Source organism: Ovis canadensis, chromosome 1 (genome assembly GCF_042477335.2).
Source record: "Ovis canadensis isolate MfBH-ARS-UI-01 breed Bighorn chromosome 1, ARS-UI_OviCan_v2, whole genome shotgun sequence".
In the NCBI taxonomy this organism is placed as follows: domain Eukaryota; kingdom Metazoa; phylum Chordata; class Mammalia; order Artiodactyla; family Bovidae; genus Ovis; species Ovis canadensis.
The window spans coordinates 218,571,544-218,593,641 of NC_091245.1; the positions used below are offsets into that span (position 1 = coordinate 218,571,544).

General features: G+C 41.3%; 1 protein-coding gene across 4 annotated transcripts in view; it reads right to left on the minus strand.

Moving 5' to 3' along the window:
- Positions 1–22,098, minus strand: part of FNDC3B (fibronectin type III domain containing 3B) — a 414,553-nt gene that overhangs the window by 338,554 nt on the left and 53,901 nt on the right. Inside the window, exon 1 of one of the 4 annotated variants that reach the window (XM_069560042.1) lies at positions 16,495–16,968. The exons of 1 other annotated variant lie outside the window; for it this stretch is intronic. The gene's annotated coding sequence lies outside the window, so the exon portion shown is untranslated. Of the gene's footprint in view, positions 1–15,593; positions 15,918–16,494; positions 16,969–22,098 lie in introns of those variants that run through there. 2 more of the 4 variants (XM_069560049.1, XM_069560061.1) reach the window with 2 other exon arrangements.

Sequence of the window (22,098 nt, forward strand, 5' to 3'; positions counted from 1 at the left end):
CAAAGACTTACACATCTGCAGAGAGCTGAAACTCCGGGGTCTCAAACTCAGGGCTCAGTTTCCAGAGCACGTGGGCTCCGTCCTCCCACTACAAATGATGATGAAAGATTTACCTCCTTACCAAAAATATTAGCTCCAAGTGATTAGCTTCTCTGCCATTATTTATAGACAAGAACTAGAGAACTTCCAAGAAGAGTGGTTTCTCTAAAAGATATTTCCTTTTCATCCAACCTATCTTGTGATTAACCTTTCTAGAAAGTTATTAATATGCTTTTTCCTGAAAAAATGGTATGAAAAAGTTATTTCTTGGCCAAAATGGACACTTAACTAAAAATATGCAAATACAGCAATCTGCATTAAAAATACTTTAAAAAAAGAGGTTGTTCATTAATCTGCCAAGCAGAACATCTGACAGCAGACAAAGAACTGCCCCTCTACTGAACTCGCAGATGACTCAGTGGAAATTAGAATTTGGAAAACTTATCATCCCACATAAAACATAATAGAGACAAACTCACTCACCTTCATTGGCACTACATCCTTCTCAAACCTGGCCTACTTTCCTCTACTCCCTCCTACGATCCCTGCTTCTCACAAAAGCAAGAGAGGAAAGCCTGCAAAAATAGAACGTTAATGGCAAACACTTGGGGCCTAAAGTTACTCCAAACAAAATGAAGCTAAGGGAATCTAGGGAAAATTTGTACCCTCAATTTTCTCTTATTAGCCAACTACTATGCTTTAATGGGTTTGTACTCCAGAGAAAACTGAATTAAGAGAATTGGAAAGTAAAACATAAATAGGAAATGACATTGTTTCCACAAATCTAATAAGCAAATAGAAAAATCTAAAAGACTAGGTTTTAAAATTATCAGTGTCCCAGGTATCATTAAAATACAGTTAAAACTACAGTGCAGTAACCACACAGCAAGATTAGAATGTCAAAATCAAATAAACTTGGAAATGACTCGACTGCATTAGTAAAGAAACTTTGCATTGAAGATGCGTGTGTGCTAAGTCGCTTCAGGTGTGTTCAACTCTTTGTAACCCTATGGACTACAGCCTACCAGGTTCCTCTAGCCACGGGATTCTCCAGGCAAAAATATTGGAGTAGGTTGCCATGCCCTCCTCCAGGGGATCTTCCCAATTCAGCAACTGAATCCACATCTCCTATGTCTCCTGCACTGGCAGAGGAGTTCTTTACCACTAGCAATACCTAGGAAGTCCAAAGTAAAGATACCTGTTGCTAATTAAAGCCTGAATTAAGACACAAGCCTTAAAAATTATTACCCATTTCTTCTCCCTGCTCCCATAAGTCTCTTAAAAAAAAAAAAGACAGCAGGTAGACTAAGTTAGAAATGCCTGTGGGAATTAAGGTAAAGATCTATATCTGAATACACTGGTCTAGAATTTAGGGATATAATGTAGCTAGGGGGTTGGGAATTATCAGTCTTCATTTGTGGCATAACAAAAGAACATCCATATCCAGTATTTTTATGTGCTAAGTATAAATAATGAGACATTCATTAAACAGCTAAACAATTTTAAAAGGGCAGCATTTTAAAAACTGAACTTCCTTTCTAGGAGGCTCAAAGCAGATTTCATTCATTTCCTTGAATATGAGTGTACACATGGGCAATTTCAGTATCTTTTATCCAAAATTAATTACGTATCTATAAATCTCCACTTTCAGGCGAAAATGGTAAAAGTGTACAAAGGGTTAGATAGGTGAGGATCCAAGCAATTTAAAACTTAAGACAACAAAGTGCCCAAATTCAAAAATTAAAACATACTCCCTTTTTACAGTGCTTAACACTGTTTCCTTTAGACCTTAAAGTATAAAATAGATGTTTTAAAATTAAGTGCTCTTAAAAGTTAGTTCAATCACTCATACTCCTATATACAAAACAGATAACCAACAAGAACCTACTGTAGAGCACAGGGAATCATACTCAACATTCTGTAGTAATCTATAACGGAAAAGAATCTGAAAAAGAATAGAGATATATACATATGTATAAGTGACTCACTGTGCTATATACCTGAAAGTAACACAGCATTCTAAATCAACTATATTTCAATTTTTAAAGAAAGTTTTTTTTTTAATTTTAAAGTTAGTTAGATCCTGTAGTACTCTGTCATGGAAGACCACCGCCATCAAGCTCTGAAAGCCTGGTTACAAGGCAAAGGCTTGCTAGCCCCGAGCTGCACCGAGGGGAGGGCATGTAGGCAGGCCAGCATCAGGGAGCCCCTCTCTGGGGTGGCGACGGGTCATGGACATTTTACCATTTATAGCCTCCCTCCTGGACAGAAGTTTTGAGAAACAAGAGAAGGTTGTTCTCACAGTCCTCCCCATTCTGTGGACACACAATCCCCCGAGAAGCACACGGCTCCTTCTGGACCATGAGCAGCATTCTTGTGAAGGAGTACGCAGCAGTGTTCAGGCAACACCGCCGTGGGCACTGCATCTTCATTACTCTTCATCCACACCGCCCCACACACAAACAGCGAGAGAAAGCAAGTCAGGTCCCACTTCAAAGCCTTGTCCTTAACTCACCTTTGGTGAACTCACTTTCTAAAGATGGAGTAGGGAGTGCAATAATTTCTAACAAAGGAAGCATTTAGGGCTGCCAGCTCCCCAGGTTTAGCCTGGGCCGTCTGGAAAAGCAGAGGGCCTCTCTGAATCCTGAGGTCACCTTTTATGCACCACGGGAGCTGCTCTTGGCGTCTGCAGAGACGAGACACGTTCTAGTCAGTTCTGGGCTCATCCCACCCCTGTGGCTGCCTTCAGTGCAAACCAAACACCACAAACTATTAGCCTTAAAAGGACAGAAGGGGTTAGTATTAGGAATGCGAGGCCTTGCTTTTCCAGGTGCAGCTTATAAGTACAGGATCTTACACTATATAAATTAACTTAAATGAAAGGCACCGGGGAGAGAGAATGCAAGATGAACAAAACGGTGTTGCCACTGAGTGAAAAGGACTCTCTCTCACAGCATTTTTCACATGTCTGAGTTAGGTAAAACTTCACTACCATTTCTTAATCAGCTGCTCTAGATTATTCCCATTCACTATATTGAGTTTCTCATATATTACACTCTATGAAGGATACTTTTATTCTCTGGTTTCTCTCATTCCAAGGTTCAGTTGCTATTACAGAAAACAATCTAGGAAAATCTCCCTCTTGGGAGATGTCCAGAATATTATTATTGTTTCAAAAGTAAATTTTAGGTTTCTGGACCATCGACAGGTTGAACACATGGAAGGCATTCAACTAGTACTTAGCCTTAGCATTCAGCTACCTGGGAACACAAACAGACCCTGTTCCAAGTTTGGAGATACAAAGAAGACATTTAATGTGAACTATTAAAGCAGCAGTGTGATATAGTTGAAAAAAAGTTCTGGCATCAGTCCAGGTGATCTTTTTAACCTTTTTGAGCATATTCTCTAATCTTAGTTCACTGACATACATTTACAGCACACCAGGTATGATCGGGCTCCTGCAGTAGATGGTAGAAACATAGAAAAACAGAAATCTTTTCTATCTTCCATAGTTTTATATACATGCAAGTCCCTGACACGTAGTATGTACTCAACAATTGCTGGTCACTGTTTTACATCTGGCGTGCAGTCCAAATGTTTGGATTTAGTGCACAAATGACAAGTGTCCTCGTTTCCATATTAAACCACTAAGGGTGGTTATCATTTTATCCCAAAGAACATGAAGCCAAACCCCCCTGAGGAACCCTTCAATTCTGCCCTGGGTCCTAACTAGAGTCCTCTGGTGTCCCTTCTAAGTACTCCTCCCACCTCACCTCTTTCCAGGCAACAGGTAAAAAACTTGAAAAGGATAGATTACCTTGAAAGGATAGGGCCGAGTTCCCAAGCCTGGGTTTCCCAGAGTTGTCACAGAATTCACCTGAAACACCTCATGAAGATTTCGGATCCTACCCCAGATTTCGTGAGTGAGGGCACACGTGCACCTTCCGCCCAGACATTAGCCCTAGAATGTTCCGAGAGACTCTCCTCTTCTCAGGTGTGCTGACCTCTCCCCGCTAGTGGCTGAGGTCAGTCACCTCAGGTTTCCATGAGACACTCTCTTACCTTTTCTCCACGGCTTAGTTTAGCACCAAATACTCTGGCCTCCAGTCTAGCAGAATCAACTCTCTCTGCTGGACCCCCAACCACTTAGCAAGACACATGCTGGGGTTTTTTCCTGCCCCCTCAATGTCTCCATTCTAGAGGTTCCCTATAAGAAGATCATTTTAAACTACCATAAATCTCTGAAATGTCATCTTTTTCCAAAAATAATGTTCTTAACTTATAATTCCCAAGCTGACTCCAGTAGACAAGCAAAACATACATAATCGAGGGTCGCATTTTTAGGGGACAGAAATATAAGCTATTTGTTCTATTTGTATTTTCAAAATCAATCAGTGATATGATACAAACATGGGGGGGAAATAATCCATGTACTCTCTGGAGAACTTTGTTTCTTTAAAATAGCAATGGATGAAAAAAAAAAATAGCAATGGATGAAAGGCTAGGTTTGCACTGAAAGTGACTCATGCCTTTAATTTAATATTTTATTAGATCCTACCATGAGAAAAAAAATTTTCAGGAAAACCGTGGAAACACAATGCCTATAATATCGCCCATGCTTCAAAAAGACCTACTTCAGCAGAGAAATAATGACTTGAGTGTCTGAGAAGAGGTACTAAGTTTAAATGGCATATTTAGCCTAGGAATTCATCCAACCATCCATCCAGTGAGCACTTACTATGCACTCTCCAAAGACATTAAGGTAAATAAGTAATCATTCCTATACTCAAGTAAGGAGACAATCAGACAGCACTGAAAAGGACAAGTGTTCTGAAAAGTACAGAAATAGTGCCAGAAGAAATTAAAGAAAATGATAAATTACCTAAAATCATGGCTCTGGAGCAAAGTCTTTCCATCTGGATTTTTATCTGATATTTTCACTATTCATAACATGCACTTTATGCCAGATGTTTAAGCTTTATATCCAATCACTTAACAAAAATCCTGCACCATCATTTTATAAGTGATCTACCTAAACTCAACATCTGTATCTCAGAAGCAAAACAAAAAACCAACACTCAGAGAACAGTCACCACTGTGAAATTAATAGGTGCTAGAGATGAGTTCAGATGAATAAAATACTACATAATTGTTTTCTCTCACTCTAGTCCCTCTCAGTAAGTTTTAGTCTAACAAACTGAAGAATGCTTTTCCTTAAATGCTTTTCCAACACTAGTACTGAGATGACTTAGACTCTTTCTCTAAGTGGAAATCAAAGTTTTCCCTAGAGTATGGAAGATGACACAACTGAAATTACAAAAAAATGTTTAAAGGTTAGAAAATATGACAGGTCTAATTGTACATCCTACTCCCTGGACGACTCACAGTGAAACTCACGATAGACCACCTTTGTGTGTCTACATAGTCTGTGGATATTAATAAACTACCTGGCTCATCTAAATGTTAAAATACCTTTTTTCTCTCTCTCCAGGGATCTCCTACTTTTAAATAGTCTCCTCTTAAATTCAAGTCAGTTAATAAAATAAGGAAACGCTGACCTCCAAAAATGGCCTATGGGAAATCACCCTTTACACTGCACTAGGCAATGGGAAGGGAGGGGGAACATCTACATACCCAGCAAGGAGTAGACCAAGGAGGAGCAAACAGAGGCGAGCTGAAATAGGGTGGAAGAAACCTCCTTCAGTATTTTTCTCAGTTTTTTATTGTGATAAAACATACATACCATTTGCCATTTTAACCATTTTTAATCACATGGTTCAGGGTACATGAAGGTTCAGGTACATGAAATGCATTAACAATATTGAGCAACCATCACCACTATTCATTTCCAGAACTTTTCAGTATCCCAAGCAGAAGCTCAGGACCAATCGAAGTATAACACTTATTCCTCTTCCCCTAGCTTCTGGTAATGTCCTATTCTCCTTTTCTTCTCTATGAATTTGCCTATTTCAGGGACCTCACATAAGCAGGAACATGCAATATTTGCCCTTTTGTGTCTGGCTTATTTCACTCAGCATAATGTTTCCAAGGCTCAGCTCTGTTGTACCATGTATTGGAATTTCACTCCTTCTTATGGTTGAATAATATTCCGCTGTATGTATAAACCACATTATGTTTATCCATTCATCTGTGAATGGACATCTGGCTTTTTTCACCTTTTAGATATTCTAAATAATACCAGTATAAGCACTGGTATACAAGTATCTGTTTGAGTCCCTGCTTTCAGTTACTTGGGGTACATACTTAGGAATGGAATTGCTAGGTGATGTTATATTTAACTTTTTGAGAAACCACAAAACTATTTTCCACAGCAGCTGTACCTTTGTACATTCCCAACAACAATATACTAGTGTTCCAGTTCAACATATTCAAGTATTCTCTGATTCAGATTAACATTTACCTTTATTACCCTAAATTGGATTTTTTTTTCTTGGTACAAGAAAAACAGAAAAATGAGGAACAGTAATATCTAATGACTTTTAACATTTTTCTCTTAAGTGACTTAAATAATAGAAAATAGAAAATGTATTTTTAATTTTTTTTCAGTATAAAATAAAAAGGAGCATAATATCCTAAAAGCATGTTGAGGATCCTACATTTACAACCTGTACCATAAAAACTGGTCAGTCTGAACTCTAAAAAGTCAAATATTTGAAAACCTCATGTCTGAATAAGTCGATATAAATATTTTAAAATATTTTTTAAAGAAATTTACTTTTCTTGGGGGTCAGTTCACAAAATACCTGGAACTAAGCTGTTCAGAAAGGTGTTGCTTTAGTAAAAGTAGAAGGGAAAGATTTATAATAAACTTACCTAAATACCACTGGCAAGCTTTCCACAATTTTGCCCAATTCCATATGGAGGAAGAGATGGGCAGTTAAAAGCAATTATGACGTTTTTAAGCCTTTAACACCTGCTCTCACCAATCTGCCATCAAGTGCTTACAAGAGGAGACAACAAGTAGCAAAACAAATATCAATAGAAAACATTCAAAGCAAATCAACAGGCATATCTGGGACTCCACTGGTGGGAGTGGATGAGATATGGGGAGGGGGACATTTGCTTACTGTTATGACTTATTTTGTATACAAAAATATACTTCTAACTATTCCTAGTTCATGTGACAGTACTGAATAAATTGCCATTTATTTCATGGCAGTCCCACACCTTTATGAAAAAGCCCAGTAGTAGAACTATTCTCAACCAATACTGCAGTTTTACATTGCTTTCAAGTAAATAGGTTTTTCCAAGGTGCTTAAAGTGGTTTGTTCTCCCAATTAAGTAAATATTCCTCTTATGATCTATTTAAACTTGTTACACTAAAACCTTTTCATACAAAGTAGTAAGCCAAACTTTATCTTAGACTTGCCTGGATAATTGCAAATTCCTAATTAGTTACATCCAGAACAATGAAATTATTTTTAACAGAGACCCTCTCCCACCAGCTGTGGATAAACTGACTGAGCCCCTTAAGAATAAATTATATTGTGTTATTTCCTGGGATTTTAAAATCTTCCATTATTTCTCAAACATACTACATTTGCTCACGTATGAAGACAATTTTCCAGATAGTTATTTTAACAGAAAGCTTTTCATAATTGAACATTATGAGTCTGTACTATATCAACTTAAACAAATTTTTCTGACTGGTTGCCTTTATAAAAAAAAGTTCATCTTCCAAAGTTAAAACAAGGTTGTATCAAAAGCCTTTAATTCTTATATAAATTTAGTTTTAAACATAGCCTATAGGTGTTTCAATTGTTAACATTTTTCAGATTTCAGATAGGAGCAAAGGACTAAATTGTCACACCCTACCCTAGGAGTCTGGTGGCAAACACAGTTCCCTCTACAACATTTCAAAAATATGAGCAAAAGACCCCTGTAAGTAAACAGAAAAATGTCTTGAATTTGCAAAAAAGTCAGAACAGCATAGAATATTTCATTAAGCACCTCCTGAGTAATAAGTGAATGAAATAAAATTACATAATTATATTTTAAACTCAAATATAATCATTTAATACAAGGGACATTTTAAACGGAAACTTACTAGAATCACAAATTATGCTAGCTTTGGCTCAACACCATTAAAATCTTCTCCCTCCAATTATATGAAAACTGACAAGCAGTATTAATATTACAGAAAAAAAAGATAATAGGAGCCAGTGACTGAACCGACGCTGAGTTCCAGCAAGGACCTTTCATCAGCCAATGAAATTACAATCCAGGTGTTTTTATATCTCAACGAGGGACCAATAAAAGAGATTCAAGGATTGATACATTTTTAAATTAAGAAACTTTCCCACCTGTAATAGATGACCACTATAGTCTTATCTTACTGGATTTATTCCTGGTGGTTTAAAAACCTCCCAACTTCCCCTCTCCTCTTTCGGTTCCAACCCCTGCCCCCACATACCTCTGGTCTCCAAGGGCAGATCCTTGACACTAAACCCACACCATAAACAAGTCCCCTCTGGGTAAGCTCGTGACTAGGGACCTGCTTCTCAGTGGCTGTACCTTGCAAAGAGTTCAAGTATGTGCTTGCTCAGTTGTGTCCAACTCTTCACAACCCCATGAACTGCAGCCCTCCAGGCTCCTCTGTCCATGGGATTTCCCAGGCAAGAATATTAAAGCAGGTTACCATTTCCTTCTCCAGGGGATCTTTGCAACCCAGGGATCAAATCTGCATCTCCAGCATTAGCAGGCAGATTCTTTGCCACTGAGCCACCAAGGAAGCTCAAGTACCAACCATCAAGTCATCCTCCCAAGTGAGCCTGCACTTTGCTTCAACAGAAACCTGCCTCTGTCTAGCCAGAGTGACTGAAACATTCTCTGCCTTTAAAAAACACATTAATACTACATATACAGTATTGTGTATTTTAAGGCAAAAAAAAAATGTGCTTCCAAATATTTTCCTATATTCAAAGGCATTCAGTGTCAACTAAGGAATAAAGCTTCTCCTCAACTACGTAGGGGCTTCCCTGGTGGCTCAGGTGGTGAAGAATCTGCCTGCAATGTGGGAGACCTGGGTTCAATCCCTGGGTTGGGAAGATCCTCTGGAGAAGGGAAAGGCTACCCACTCCAGGATTCTGGCCTGGAGAATTCCATGGGGTCACAAAGAGTTGGACACAACTGGGCAACTTTCACTTTCTATTACCCAAGTGCATTCCCAGCAGCTGCACAAGGATGAGAATTAAGGCAATTTAAAAAAATTTTTTAAATTTTTAAAAATTTAAAAAATTAAGTAATTTTCAAGAATTACTTGAAAATAACAGGCTCACAGTTGAGCTATTTCAAATCCTAAAAAAATGATGCTGTGAAAGTGCTGTACTCAATATGCCAGCAAATTTGTAAAACTCAGCAGTGGCCACAGGACTGGAAAAGGTCAGTTTTCATTCCAATCCCAAAGAATGTTCAAAGTACCGCATAATTGCACTCATCTCACACACTAGCAAAGTAATGCTTAAAATTCTCCAAGCCAGGCTTCAGTAGTATGTGAACCGTGAACTTTCAGATGTTCAACTTGGATTTAGAAAAGTCAGAGGAACCAGAGATCAAATTGCCAACATCTGCTGGACCATCAAAAAAGCAAGAGAGTTCCAAAAAAATCTACTTCTGCCTTATTGACTACACCAAAGCCTTTGACTGTGTGGATCACAATAAACTGGAAAATTATTTAAAACATGGGAATATCAGACCAACTGACACTGCCTCCTGAGAAATCTGTATGCAAGTCAAGAAGCAACAGTTAGAACTGGATATGAACAACAGACTGGTTCCAAACTGGGAAAGGAGTACATAAAGGCTGTATATTGTCACCCTACTTATTTAACTTACATGCAGAGTACATCATGAGAAATGCTGGGGTGGTTGAAGCACAAGCTGGAATCAAGATTGCCAGGAGAAACATCAATAACCTCAGATATGCAGATGACACCACCCTTATGGCAGAAAGTGAAGAGGAACTAAAGAGCCTCTTGATGAAAGTGAAAGAGGAGAGTGAAAAAGCTGGCTTAAAACTCAACATTCAGAAAACGAAGATCATGGCATCCAGTCCCATCACTTCATGGAAAATAGATGGAAAAACAATGGAAACAGTAGAAAACTTTATTTCTTTGGGCTCCAAAATCACTGCAGATGGTGACTGCAGCCATGAAATTAAAAGACGCTTGCTCCTTGGAAGAAACGCTATAACCAACCTAGACAGCATATTCAAAAGCAGAGACATTACTTTGCCAACAAAGGTCCGTCTAGTCAAAGCTATGGTTTTTCCAGTAGTCACCTATGGATGTGAGAGTTGGACTATAAAGAAAGCTGAGTGCTGAAGAATTGATGCTTTTGAACTGTGGTGTTGGAGGAGACTCTTGAGAGTCCCTTGGACTGCAAGGAGATCCAACCAGTCCACTGTAAAGGAAATCATTCCTGAATACTCATTGGAAGGACTGATGCTGAAGCTAAAACTCCAATACTTTGGCCACCTGATGCGAAGAACTGACTCACTGGAAAAGACCCTGATGCTGGGAAAGATTGAAGGCGGGAGAAGGGGATGACAGAGGATGAGATAGTTGGATGGCATCACCAACTCGGTGGACATGAGTTTGAGTAAGCTCCAGGAGTTAGTGATGGACAGGGAAGCCAGGCATGCTGCAGTCCATGGGGTCTCAAAGAGTCAGACACAACTGAGTGACTGAACTGAACTGCATATCTTACCACAAAAACTCTCACTGAATGTATTAACTCCACTTCATTAAAGTGAAGAAAAGGCATTGTGATTTCCAAAGTGAAAACACAGTAGGTTGCAAATATTTCCCTATACAGAAAATGATTTTTCCCCCCCATTCTCAGCTATAACTGGGCTTCCCTGGTGGCTCAAATGATAAAGAATCTGCCTGCAATGCAAGAGACCCAGATCCCTGAGTTGGGAAGGATCCCCTGGAGAAGAGAACGGCAACCCACTCCAGTATTCTCCATCCTATTCCCCAAATTTCACCCCACCCAGACCTGTTCTGGGACTTCCCAGATGGCGCTAGTGGTAAAGAATCTGCCTGCATTGCAGGATTCCATCCCTGTGTAGAGAAGATCCCCTGGAGGAGGAAATGGCAACCCACTCCAGTATTCTTGTCTGGAGAATCCCGTGGACGAAGGAGCTTGGCGGGCTACAGTCCATGGGGCCACAGAGCCAGAAGAGACTGAGCATACCCTCGGCTCACAGCTGTAATTACTGAAAGCTCAAATAACAGGCTTACTGAGATATCACACTCATGCAAAGAGTGGACGCATTGGAAAAGACCCTGATGCTGGGAGGGATTGGGGGCAGGAGGAGAAGGGGATGACCGAGGATGAGATGGCTGGATGGCATCACTGACTCAATGGACGTGAGTCTGAGTGAACTCCGGAAGTTGGTGATGGACAGGGAGGCCTGGCGTGCTGCAGTTCATGGGGTCGCAGGGAGTCGAACACAACTGAGCGACTGAACTGAAGATACCATATAGGGACTGAACCCCATGCCTCTATCATTCAATTTTGGGAATTCCTCTAGGAGACTGTCGTTCTTCCCCTCTACCTCAAGAATGACTCTGAATCAAGCTGACTGTCTTGTCCACTTTAGCAGTGCTAACCAGCTATGGACCACATGTAAGGAAATACAACTTTTGAGAGGTCACAAATCAACTACGGCATTAAGAATATGGAGAAAATAAAACTGCAATCTAAAGATTGAAATTTTATTCATTCATTCATCACAAAGAAAAAAATGAAACATTTTTCAAAGTGTCCAAACACGAGGTCTCTGAAAACATGCAAACTAATTCCCTAAGAACAGCTCAGTTTTTAAACTTTGCAATGTAATAAACTATGGAGTTTGTGCAAGGCTTGCTAAACACTTTTCAATACACTGACTCATATTAACCCCTTGTGACAACCACTTGAAAAATGGTACAGGTACGATGTTTTCTCCTTATACTAAAATGAAGAAACAGACTAAGAGAGTTTTAGAAATATATCAAGGACACACAGCTAAGAAGTAAATTAAGTCCCTGACAGATTATTCTGATTTCAAACTGATACTCAGATGTGGCCCTCACTAGGGGATATAAGATTTGGGAGGCCCATGAGATCTCTAATCTTTGCCTATCATTTCAATATCTTTTAAATAATGTCTCATTTGTATTAAGCACCTTGATGTCCAAAATATGGAACTATGCAACCTGAGTTAAATCATGTTTCCAGTATTTGTCACGCTCATAAGAACACTATAATCCTATTTATAACATGGTTGTTATGTTGGTTCTTTGACAATAACTATGATCCCAATAGTCAGGAAAGAGTATAGAAAGATTTTTCAGCTATCTGAATGGTCTAATTAACTGATGCCTCACCTTTAGTTGAATTTACAATTTTCAGAGCTGGAGGCCACGCAATTCACACAACACTAAAATAATATAGAACAATTTAAGGCTGACTTACTAGTGTCTTTCAGAATTACATTAATACTCTAGGGTCAGGATTATGAACTGCAATTATCCCTGAGCAGTACAATAACTATGAAAGATAGAGCAGCTTCAGATATATTTATAAGGAATCTGGAAGTTACTGTTTTTAAAATTCTAATAAAAGATTATTTTGTCATCTGTCTTTTCTTGAAAGCAGTAGGCAAAAAAAAGAAAAAGGAAAGAAAAAGGTACTGGGTTATTGGATATTTATGGATGAAATCCAGATAAATAAATGCTTATTTTAACATGAGTTGGAATTTTCACTATTTCATATATTAATAAAATAAGAAAGTTGTTGAAATTCCTTCTACCAAATAAATTCTAAAATGCAAACGATTTAAATTAAATCCACTTATCGGAAAACTATTTGACCATATGCCACCAAGAGAATCTTTCTTTGGTAGCAAAGCAATGATTTTAATTCTTCAGGTTAATCGTGCAGCTAGATGAGGAAAAGTTAATGCTGATTTGATTATATTATTTACCTGAATGAACACATTTGAAAAAAAAAATCACCCAATGAACAGGTAAATGGATATTGGGGGTAGTTTTTTTCAACTTATTAGTGATTTTTTCATACCATTCCCTACTTATACTCCTTTATTATACTGAAAATAAGCAACAATTCCTATAAGCAGTTATTTCAATCAAACAGAAAATGTCATTTAAAGTTTTTGTCTATCAGTTTTTACTATGACAGGCAAGTATTTTTAAAACAATTATTTGCTTGTTTTTGAGCTACAGGTAATCTGGTATTTGAATTCCACTTAAGAACTAAATCTAAGCATCTTCTGGTGGTATGGAAGAAAGAAAACTGAACTAGGCAATCTTAAAAGGAATGGGATCCAGTTAAACATAAATAGATTTGAGAGAAAGTTCTACTTTACAGTACCCAAAATTGGGGTATCTAACCACTAGCCACAAGTAGCAGTTTAAAATAATTAAAAATAAATACAATTTAAAATGTAATTCTTTTACCAAACAGGCCACATTTTAAATGGTACAACTGTTACACGTGCCTGGTGACTGCCATACTGGACAGCAGAGATATAAAACCATTTCCATCACCAAAGAAAATTCTATGTGATCTTGTGCAAGTTACTAAATTTCTATGAACCTCAATGCCTTGTCTATAAAATGTCCTTAACATCACCTAAATTGAAAGACTATTAGAATTTTAATGAGATACTGTTAAAAAAAAAAACCCACCACTAAATGCAGTATTTAGTACACATTAGATATCCAAAAGAGTAAATATTAATCTAGTATTGCATTTTAATCTAAGATCACAAACACGGAACAAGTCATTCCCCCTCACTGGGCCTCGTTTTCCTAAAACTGAAAAGTTGGGAGGGTCTTCAGGTTTTCAGTTCTAAGGACACTATCAAATGTTGCCACCTTAAATGAAATGTTAGGCAAAACTCCTACTGAGTAAACTACTACCTAGGCTCCTAGAGCCAGCTTCCTAACTAATCCCAACCATTCCTCCAGAAACCCCAGAAGACTGGCTCTCCAATATAGCCCATGGTCTGACGTGAGCTATTTATAAAGTCTGTCTTAAAAGGTTACTGGAATATCTTTCTGAAATTGTACATACTGTAATTAGAAGCTACAACCTCCTATTCCATGATGATATCTTACAGTTTTAAGATCTCTTTTAAAATGAACACTATCTTTATGTAGAATTCTTTCCTCTTAGGAGCATATAAACCAAAACACTTTAAAAGCGTATACGAGTTTAAGTACCATTTTTTAGTGACTTTTTATTTCTACCAAGTATGCCTCATTCTTGGCCAGCTTGTGCGTGACCCTCTCGTGTCTAAACAAAGTGAGAATTTCCATATGGTGGAAGGAGGCGAGTGACCTTACAGGTGAGGTCCCTTTGCAGGACCAGAAAGCAAGCCCAAAGACTTTACCGTCATTAACAGCTGCTCCCCGGGAGCCAGGAAATTTACAAAACGCCGGTTCCACAGAGGCCGCTTCCAACCGGGGGAAACCACTGGCCCCCATACAAGGCACAAAACCAGGGCTACAGGCTGCTCTTGGCGTGGCTGCATGGGCTCTTCCCCCGGGCGTAGTCCCGGCCCCGTGTCACAGCTCTAACTTGAGAGTAAAGAGCAGCTCAGGCAGTAGAAATCAGAACAGAGCATTTTTGCCAGAGGCCAGAAGCCTCAAAAAAAAAAAAAAGTGTTATTCCAGAGCAGATTCCCTTTCTTCCGGGTCTGTCTGCTCCCTCTGACTCTTTGCCCACAACCACCGTGCCTCCCCTTTCCCAATGCCCCACCTCTCTCCACATTAAAAAAAAAGAAAAGAAAAAAAAAAAAAGTGGCATATTCCCTCTTCCTTAGCTTTCCCTAAGAGAGCCTGGAAACTGGAGGAAATTCAAATCAAATTAACTGCACATCAAAAAATAAACAGACAAGCAATCAAGGGGGGTGCCCACCCAACAAAAGACCTCGCCCGTTCCAAAATATGATTAAGCCTGGGTGGAAGAGGGGGAGGGAGACTAGAAACCAACAAGGATGGAGAGATCAACGTATGAATCTGCGGCCCCGGCGTCGGCCCACTGCGGCCAAATTCCAAATCTTGTTTCAAGAACGTGCTGGACTGATGAGAAAAAAATTAAAAGTTTTAACTTTTAAGGCAGTCCGCAAACGGTACTGTCCAGATAAAATGCCATCGCTTCCCTTAGCCAAAGATAGAAGGGTGGGAGTTGAGATTCGAAAAGCTCCAACTCCAACCGCGCACTCCTGGAAGCCTCCCCGCCAACGGCGCCGCCGGGCGGCCCTGCCCCGTCTCCGGGGACATCAGGCCCGGGTGCTCGGGCTCCTATGGGGCGCGGGGACCGGACCTTTGGGAAAGTTCGCGGGCACAGCCCGAGGCCCCACTTTCCACCCGGAGTGACAAGCCCTTCCCACGCCGGCCGGCCCCCGCCCAGCCGCGGGCACCAGACGGTCCGCGCGGCCCCTCCCGGCCGCCTCGGGGCGCGGATTCCGCCGGCCCGCCCCACCCCGGCCCGGGAGCCCCTCGGGGTGACCGACTGACCGGAGCTACGCTGGCCCACACACCGGGTCGCCCGCTCCTTCCCGCCGAGCCCCACTCCCCCGCCCGAGCTTCCAGCCGCCAGGCTCGCGGAGTCCGGCCGCTGCCGCCGGTTACCGCCCCCAGCCCGGGGGGAGCCCGGGGGGCAGGACGGGGAGGGAGGACGTGGCGCGCACTGAGGTGGCCAGCGCCGAGGCGGGGAGTGTCCCTGAGAGGCCTGGCCTGGGCGGGGGGGGGCCGGCTCGGGCTTGGGACCCTCCCCGCGAGCATCCCCGGGTCGGAGGTCCCGGCCCGCCCCCGCCTGGCGCGGAGAGGCGGCCCGACTTCAGCCCCACTTCGCACACCCGCCCTCCTCCCTCCACCATATGGAAATCTACGGCCTCAGAAAGTGACACGTCGAAGATTCCTCGGCCTCTCCGCCCGCCCTCCCCCTCCTGGGCAGCGTTCCTGCCGCGGAGATTCCGGGAGGGGGAGCGGATTCCTCGGACAAAATCTGCTGGGAAGGCTGGGGAGGACGAGGGGGGAGGGAGAGCCCGGGAACCACTGCCCAGATTTTTTTTTTTTTCCATCAAGAAAGAATCTACCCGTTTTTTTCCCTCCTCCAAACCTTGGCCAGCTGTGTGGATGAGCGGGGGCCCGGAGCCCAGTAAGACGCGGCCGCAAAGCGGAGGCCGGCACCCCCCACACCGGGCCCCCTGTTCCCGGGGTGCCCAGATCAGCGCAGGTCGCCCCAGCACTCTGGCGGCAAGTTTTCCTCGGGAAGCCCGGCGCTCCCGAAGCGCTCCGGGACAGGCACGCACTTTGGCGGACTCTGCGTCCGGACGGGGCTTTCCAGCGCGCCGAGAGTGGCGGCAGAGACTTGGGATCCCGGTCCCCTCCAGACTCCCGCTCCTGCATCCCTTACCTTCCCTGGGGCTGAAACGCGGGGCTCCGGGCGCGCCACACACCGGGTCTCCCACGCCTCCCCAGCCGACAGCCCCGAGAATCCCTGCCGCCCCTTCGCTGCTCCCGCCGCCGCCGCCGTCTCCACCGCCGATCTCCTCCTCCTCCGGCCGCCGCCGCCGCTCAAATAACTACCAGGAGGGTTAGATGGGGGATTCCGCCATGTCAATGATGTCGGGATTTGGGGCCCGCCCACTGCCGTAATCTGCGGAGTATAACCGCCTCCACAAGCTCCGATTCGCAGGAACTGTGGGATCCTCTGTTCCCGCCTAGTCCTGCATAACTATCCAGAAACTCCTCAGTTCAGCCAGACTTTAAAGTAGTCTGAGGCTTAAGGGAACTAGCAACTCCTGAAAGGCGAGGAGTTCATGGTCTGCCAAGATCGCCAACACCGGTATAAATGCAGGGGTTGCTATGTAATTATCAGAGTTAAGAGTATGACATTTTTTTATTTGCACATATATGGACTGTGAAGAAATTTGAGCGCCGAAGAATTGATGCTTTTGAACTGTGGTGTTGGAGAAGACTCTTGAGAGTCCTTTGGACTGCAAGGAGATCCAGCCAGTCCATTCTAAAGAAGATCAGTCCTGGGTGTTCTTTGGAAGGAATGATGCTAAAGCTGAAATTCCAATACTTTGGCCACCTCATACGAAGAGTTGACTCATTGGAAAAGACTCTGAGGCTGGGAGGGACTAGGGGCAGGAGGAGAAGGGGACGACAGAGGATGAGATGGCTGGATGGCATCACGGACTCGATGGACGTGAGTTTGAGTGAACTCCGGGGAGGCCTGGCGTGCTGCGATTCATAGGGTCGCAAAGAGTCGGACACGACTGAGCGACTGAACTGAACTTTTTTAAAATCCCCACAACCTTATGAGCTGTTCTGTCACCTCCTTTCTCTATTTCCCTCAGCACTTTGTTCATACCATTCACGTAGCTTTAAGAGATTATATTAATACCAAAGTTACAATGTCTGTTTCCCCCTTTCGGTGCCCAATATGTGCTCCTAAGAGCAGAGACTGTTCCTTACTCCTGTCTGTATTTCTGTATTAAACACAGTATAATGCAAAAGGCACAGTAGGACTCATTAAGTAACTGCTATGTTTATACTAATTAAGCCAAATGTAATGTATCCTGTTGTATAGACTCAAAATGGTAAACTGACTGCATCCTGTGTCACCCCTCAAATTATCCAGGCAGACAAGTAAGTAGAATTTATCCCAAAGAGGCCACTAGCCCTTTTAGCTTCCCAGGTATTCTAAATAATTACCTTTAGCCTCAGTTATTAGGCTACATTGTTATATAGACTGACTTATTGAAAAGACCCTGATGCTGGGAAAGATTGAGGGCAGGAGGAGGAGACGACAGAGGATGAGATGGTTGGATGGCATCACCGACTCAATGGACATGGGTTTGGGTGGACTCTGAGAGCTGATGGACAAGGAGGCCTGGCGTGCTGCGGTTCATGGGGTGGAAAAGGGTCGAACTCAACTGAGCGACTGATCTGAACTGATTAGGCTACAAAGCAGGACTAGGTAGCAACCAGATGCAACATACTACTTTCATTGATCTAAAAAATACATAAAAACCAATTTTTAGATAAAGTTATTGTATATAGTACTGTATTAAAGCCTGAAGAATGTAAAAGAATACTAAGAAATAGCTCCTTTTCTCATGAAATTTGCAGTTCTTTTTTGCAGATGAGAGGAGTAATGATGAATCCATGCATTGGGGCCCTCGGCCCTGACTGACTTCTTTTCCCAAATGCTCCCAAAGGGTCTCTTGAAGCCATCTTTCTAGAACAAGTTTCCAATCCTAAGTCGTAGTCCTGTATTGGAAGGGAAAAAAGAAAAAGCAGAGATTCCCCAGCTCCTGCCTCAGCTTCTCTGGCTTGCCCCTGAGCCATGGCCTCCAGCCCAGACGAACTCGCCTGACGTCCAAGCACCTCTGTCCCTCTACACAGGCTTTCACTCTGTCTGGAGCATACTTCTTCCTTTCCCCTATCTGAAGAGCATTTCCTCATCTTTGATCACTCCCTCCCTCCCTTCCTGTAGTCTCACAGCTGTTTTCCCCACAATCTCATAATCCTGTTCAGTTCTTCTCACATTGCTCCGAAATTATTGTATATCTCTTCCACTTGACTGGTCTTGTTCATTTTTGTATCCCCACCATTAACCTGGCATGGAGCTTTGAATACAATACCCCTCTTATAAATGTTTGTTGAATAAATTAATTTTAAAGGATATGGAAGAATCTGAATGACTAGATAAATGGCCAAACTTCAGAGGGTGGAAGTTTGAATCTAACTGTAGAAAGACAGGCTTAGCCAAGGAGGTAAAAGCAAGCAAGAGAAATTCAGAAAACAGAATCATTTCTCCTATTTTCTACCACTAGATTGAATGTGTTCTAATTAAGAAGAAGAATCAATGACACAAAATGCCTTAAAATTTTAAATGCATTTTCATATATATAATCTCAGTGTTTCATTTGTCTTCTTATCCTAACGCCTAACATTAGTTTTGGCACAGAATAGAAACCCAGTCAGTGTTTGCAAAATGAGAGGAAGTATGGTGTAGGGGGAAAAGCATGGAAATTATAATTAGACAAAAGCCAGTGACGTTAGTCAAGCTTTTAAAGTTCTCTATGCCTGGGTCAGTTATTTATTAACTAGTGATATTGCCTTCCTGCTAAGGGTATAAGGAATAAAAACCTCTAGCACCTGATACTCAATATATAAATATTGCTTCCTCCTCTTGAATGAATGAATGAAGATGCCTTTACTACCAGGAAATTTTTGAGAGGGCTCCCAACTACATGTTGAAGGATTTAAATTTAGTACAATGAGAAATCACTATAGGATTATAAAGGCATGAAGTGACTGAAGGAGGTTTCAAAGTTGATTATTCTGGCAATAGGATGTAGAATAAGGTTCATGTCATAGAGGTATGCCCTGAACCTATGTGGGAGATATAACGTCTTAGCTCAGAGAGGTAGTTCTGCAAATGGGAAGGAAGATCTCAACTTAAGGCAGTGAGTACTACTGTCTGGTGTTGACAACCCAAGTCATCTGCCACCCTAGGTCCTAAGTTATAGAACTACACTCATAACTTTGCTCCAAAAGCAACTTAGGACTTGCTCTAGTACCAAAATTAATATCCAAATGAGATGCCTAGAAGTTAAGGCCTATATATAACAAAATATACAGACTTAAAAACGCTTCCATCACCCATTGTAATGTGGGTTGAGTTGTATTTTAAAATTTAAAGAAAAAATTCAAAGTCAAACTTCCTGATCTTAGATAACTTACTTTATAACAAAAGAAATGCAACTTTAATATATTTGAAACTAGCATTGAAAAGGTCTCAAGCTGTTAGACCTGTAATACTTGTCAGCCTAAGATTTCTAAATTCACTACCTGATCACGTTAGCTAGTAATACCTAATATCTAGAAGACCCACCCAGGTTCTCAGTCTTCATATCCTACCTCTGCCTGCAGCTAGGGTTGCTAGATTCTCATAGGCAAGCTCAGTCTTGTCTCTTATCTTGAAACACAATCTTGACCTTAGAGGGTACTAACTCTTTGCATCTACCTTTTGCGCTAATATTCTGAGCCAGATCTGATGCCAGCTGCAATACGAATATTAATGAAGAGCCAATTAATCCAGTTTTAAAGACTTAGGAATTCAGTGGAGTAGGAACTAGACTAAAGGATACCTGGCTCAGTCAATAATAAAATCTAAGAGCAAAGTTGCAACTTTACATTTCTCCAAAACAGTTTTACCAGTCAGCCTATAGTCTCACCTTTCTTACTATTGTTCATTGCAAGACAAGGGAAAATTGTAGCCCTGTGTGTGAGTGTGTGTGTGTGTTTGTGTGTGTGTATTTGAAGTAATTTCAAACAAGAAGATCTCATCCACAGTTATCAGAACTATTCAGGTAAAAGTTGAATAGCTGTCAGGGCTCATAAAATCACAGAGTTGATGGTGAACTCAAGGTTTTTGGCCTGCTTGCTCCCAAAGCAGAATCTTTGCTCCATATCAATGACAGCTTAGCACCCAACCTCAGACTGGGCACCACCAGGAAAAGGAAAAAATGCTTCTTGCCAGGAAAGCCTTTTATCAACAACTCTAGACCTAAACTAAGTCTTCAAAAACATGCCTCCTTAAAATTTGCCCACACTGATCCTTTTTCTGCCCTCTGGAGGCAGGTAAAGTAACAACAGTCACCTTCCACATGACTTCCCTGTCAATAAATTGACTATACCTGTCACACCTGTTCTCTTTTCCTGGATAAACTTGCTGAACTCCATCTCATCCACATAGCTTCCAGATCTCTCTCCATCCTTTTCTTCCACCACCTCTAGTTACCTACTTGTTCAACAGCTCTGAAACCTGGATATTCAGATTCTATCTGTAGTATTTCAAGTATGATCAGCACACAGTCACAAAGTGGTACCCCTTCTGGCTTTAATTTAGACAAAATGCTTGTATCATTACAGTTTAATATTGTGTTCATTTTCTTAGCAGATTTTTTGTTCTGTTAACTCGTTCTTTCTTCTTCCATAAAAAGTTGTCAACCTGGGCATTTATCAGGAATACAACTGACTTTAATTGATTTGAATTAATGTTAAATTGTTGAATATTTAAGTTTATTAAATTTCATTTTTAAGTTTCATTATTATGTTCCAGCCTATCAGTACTTCCTGGACATTGAGTCTATCATCAAAAAACCTTTCCCAGCTTTCCCACATTAAATAAGTATGACAAGCATGATTTTTATGTTCCCATTCAAGTCACTAAAAAAAGCACAAAACAAGGCCAAGAACTACTAGTAATTTTTCTCAGACTGAAAAAAAAAAAAAAGCTATAAATCTGTCCATCACACTGACTTACTCTGAACTCTACACGACAGGGGAGCCAATTGGGTCTGACTTCCTTCATAGTCATTGTTATCACTCTTGCTCACACTCACACCTGATTTATTCCTATGATCACTGTTTCTTCCTAAGATGTCAAGACTTCAGTATGGCACACGGGTCTCTTCACACCAGGTGTGCTGAATATTATCTTCCTCAAATTCAAAATTTGGCCTGGATAGAAAAACATGTAGATATATTTGTCCTTCACGGAGAAATGAAGCAAAGAAATATCTTTAGCTCAGGCTGCGTGCCTCAGATACAAACCACTGTAGTCAAGGAAAGATCCTGAGATTTGACCAGAAAGCAATGAGGTGGAAAGAGTAAACGTATTGCAGAGCCTGCTGGGCCCATTCTGTTTGTGAAGAGCTGGATATCATATTTGAAATTGTTTCTTGTCTTTTGTGTATTTACTGTAATATTTCTTTAATAGTTATAAGAAGCATATTTATTGGTATTTCACATATAAGCTGTGTGCCTCAGAACTCAGTGTAACTCAGGGGGGATATCACATATGGTATTCATTGATACCCTTTGTCTGACTCTGATAGCCACGATTACTGCAGGACGTCTCACTACCCTCATACTCTTCTTGGTTCTTTCTGGAAGTTTCCTGTGAGTTTACGAGCACAGTTTTTTCAGCTTTCTTCAA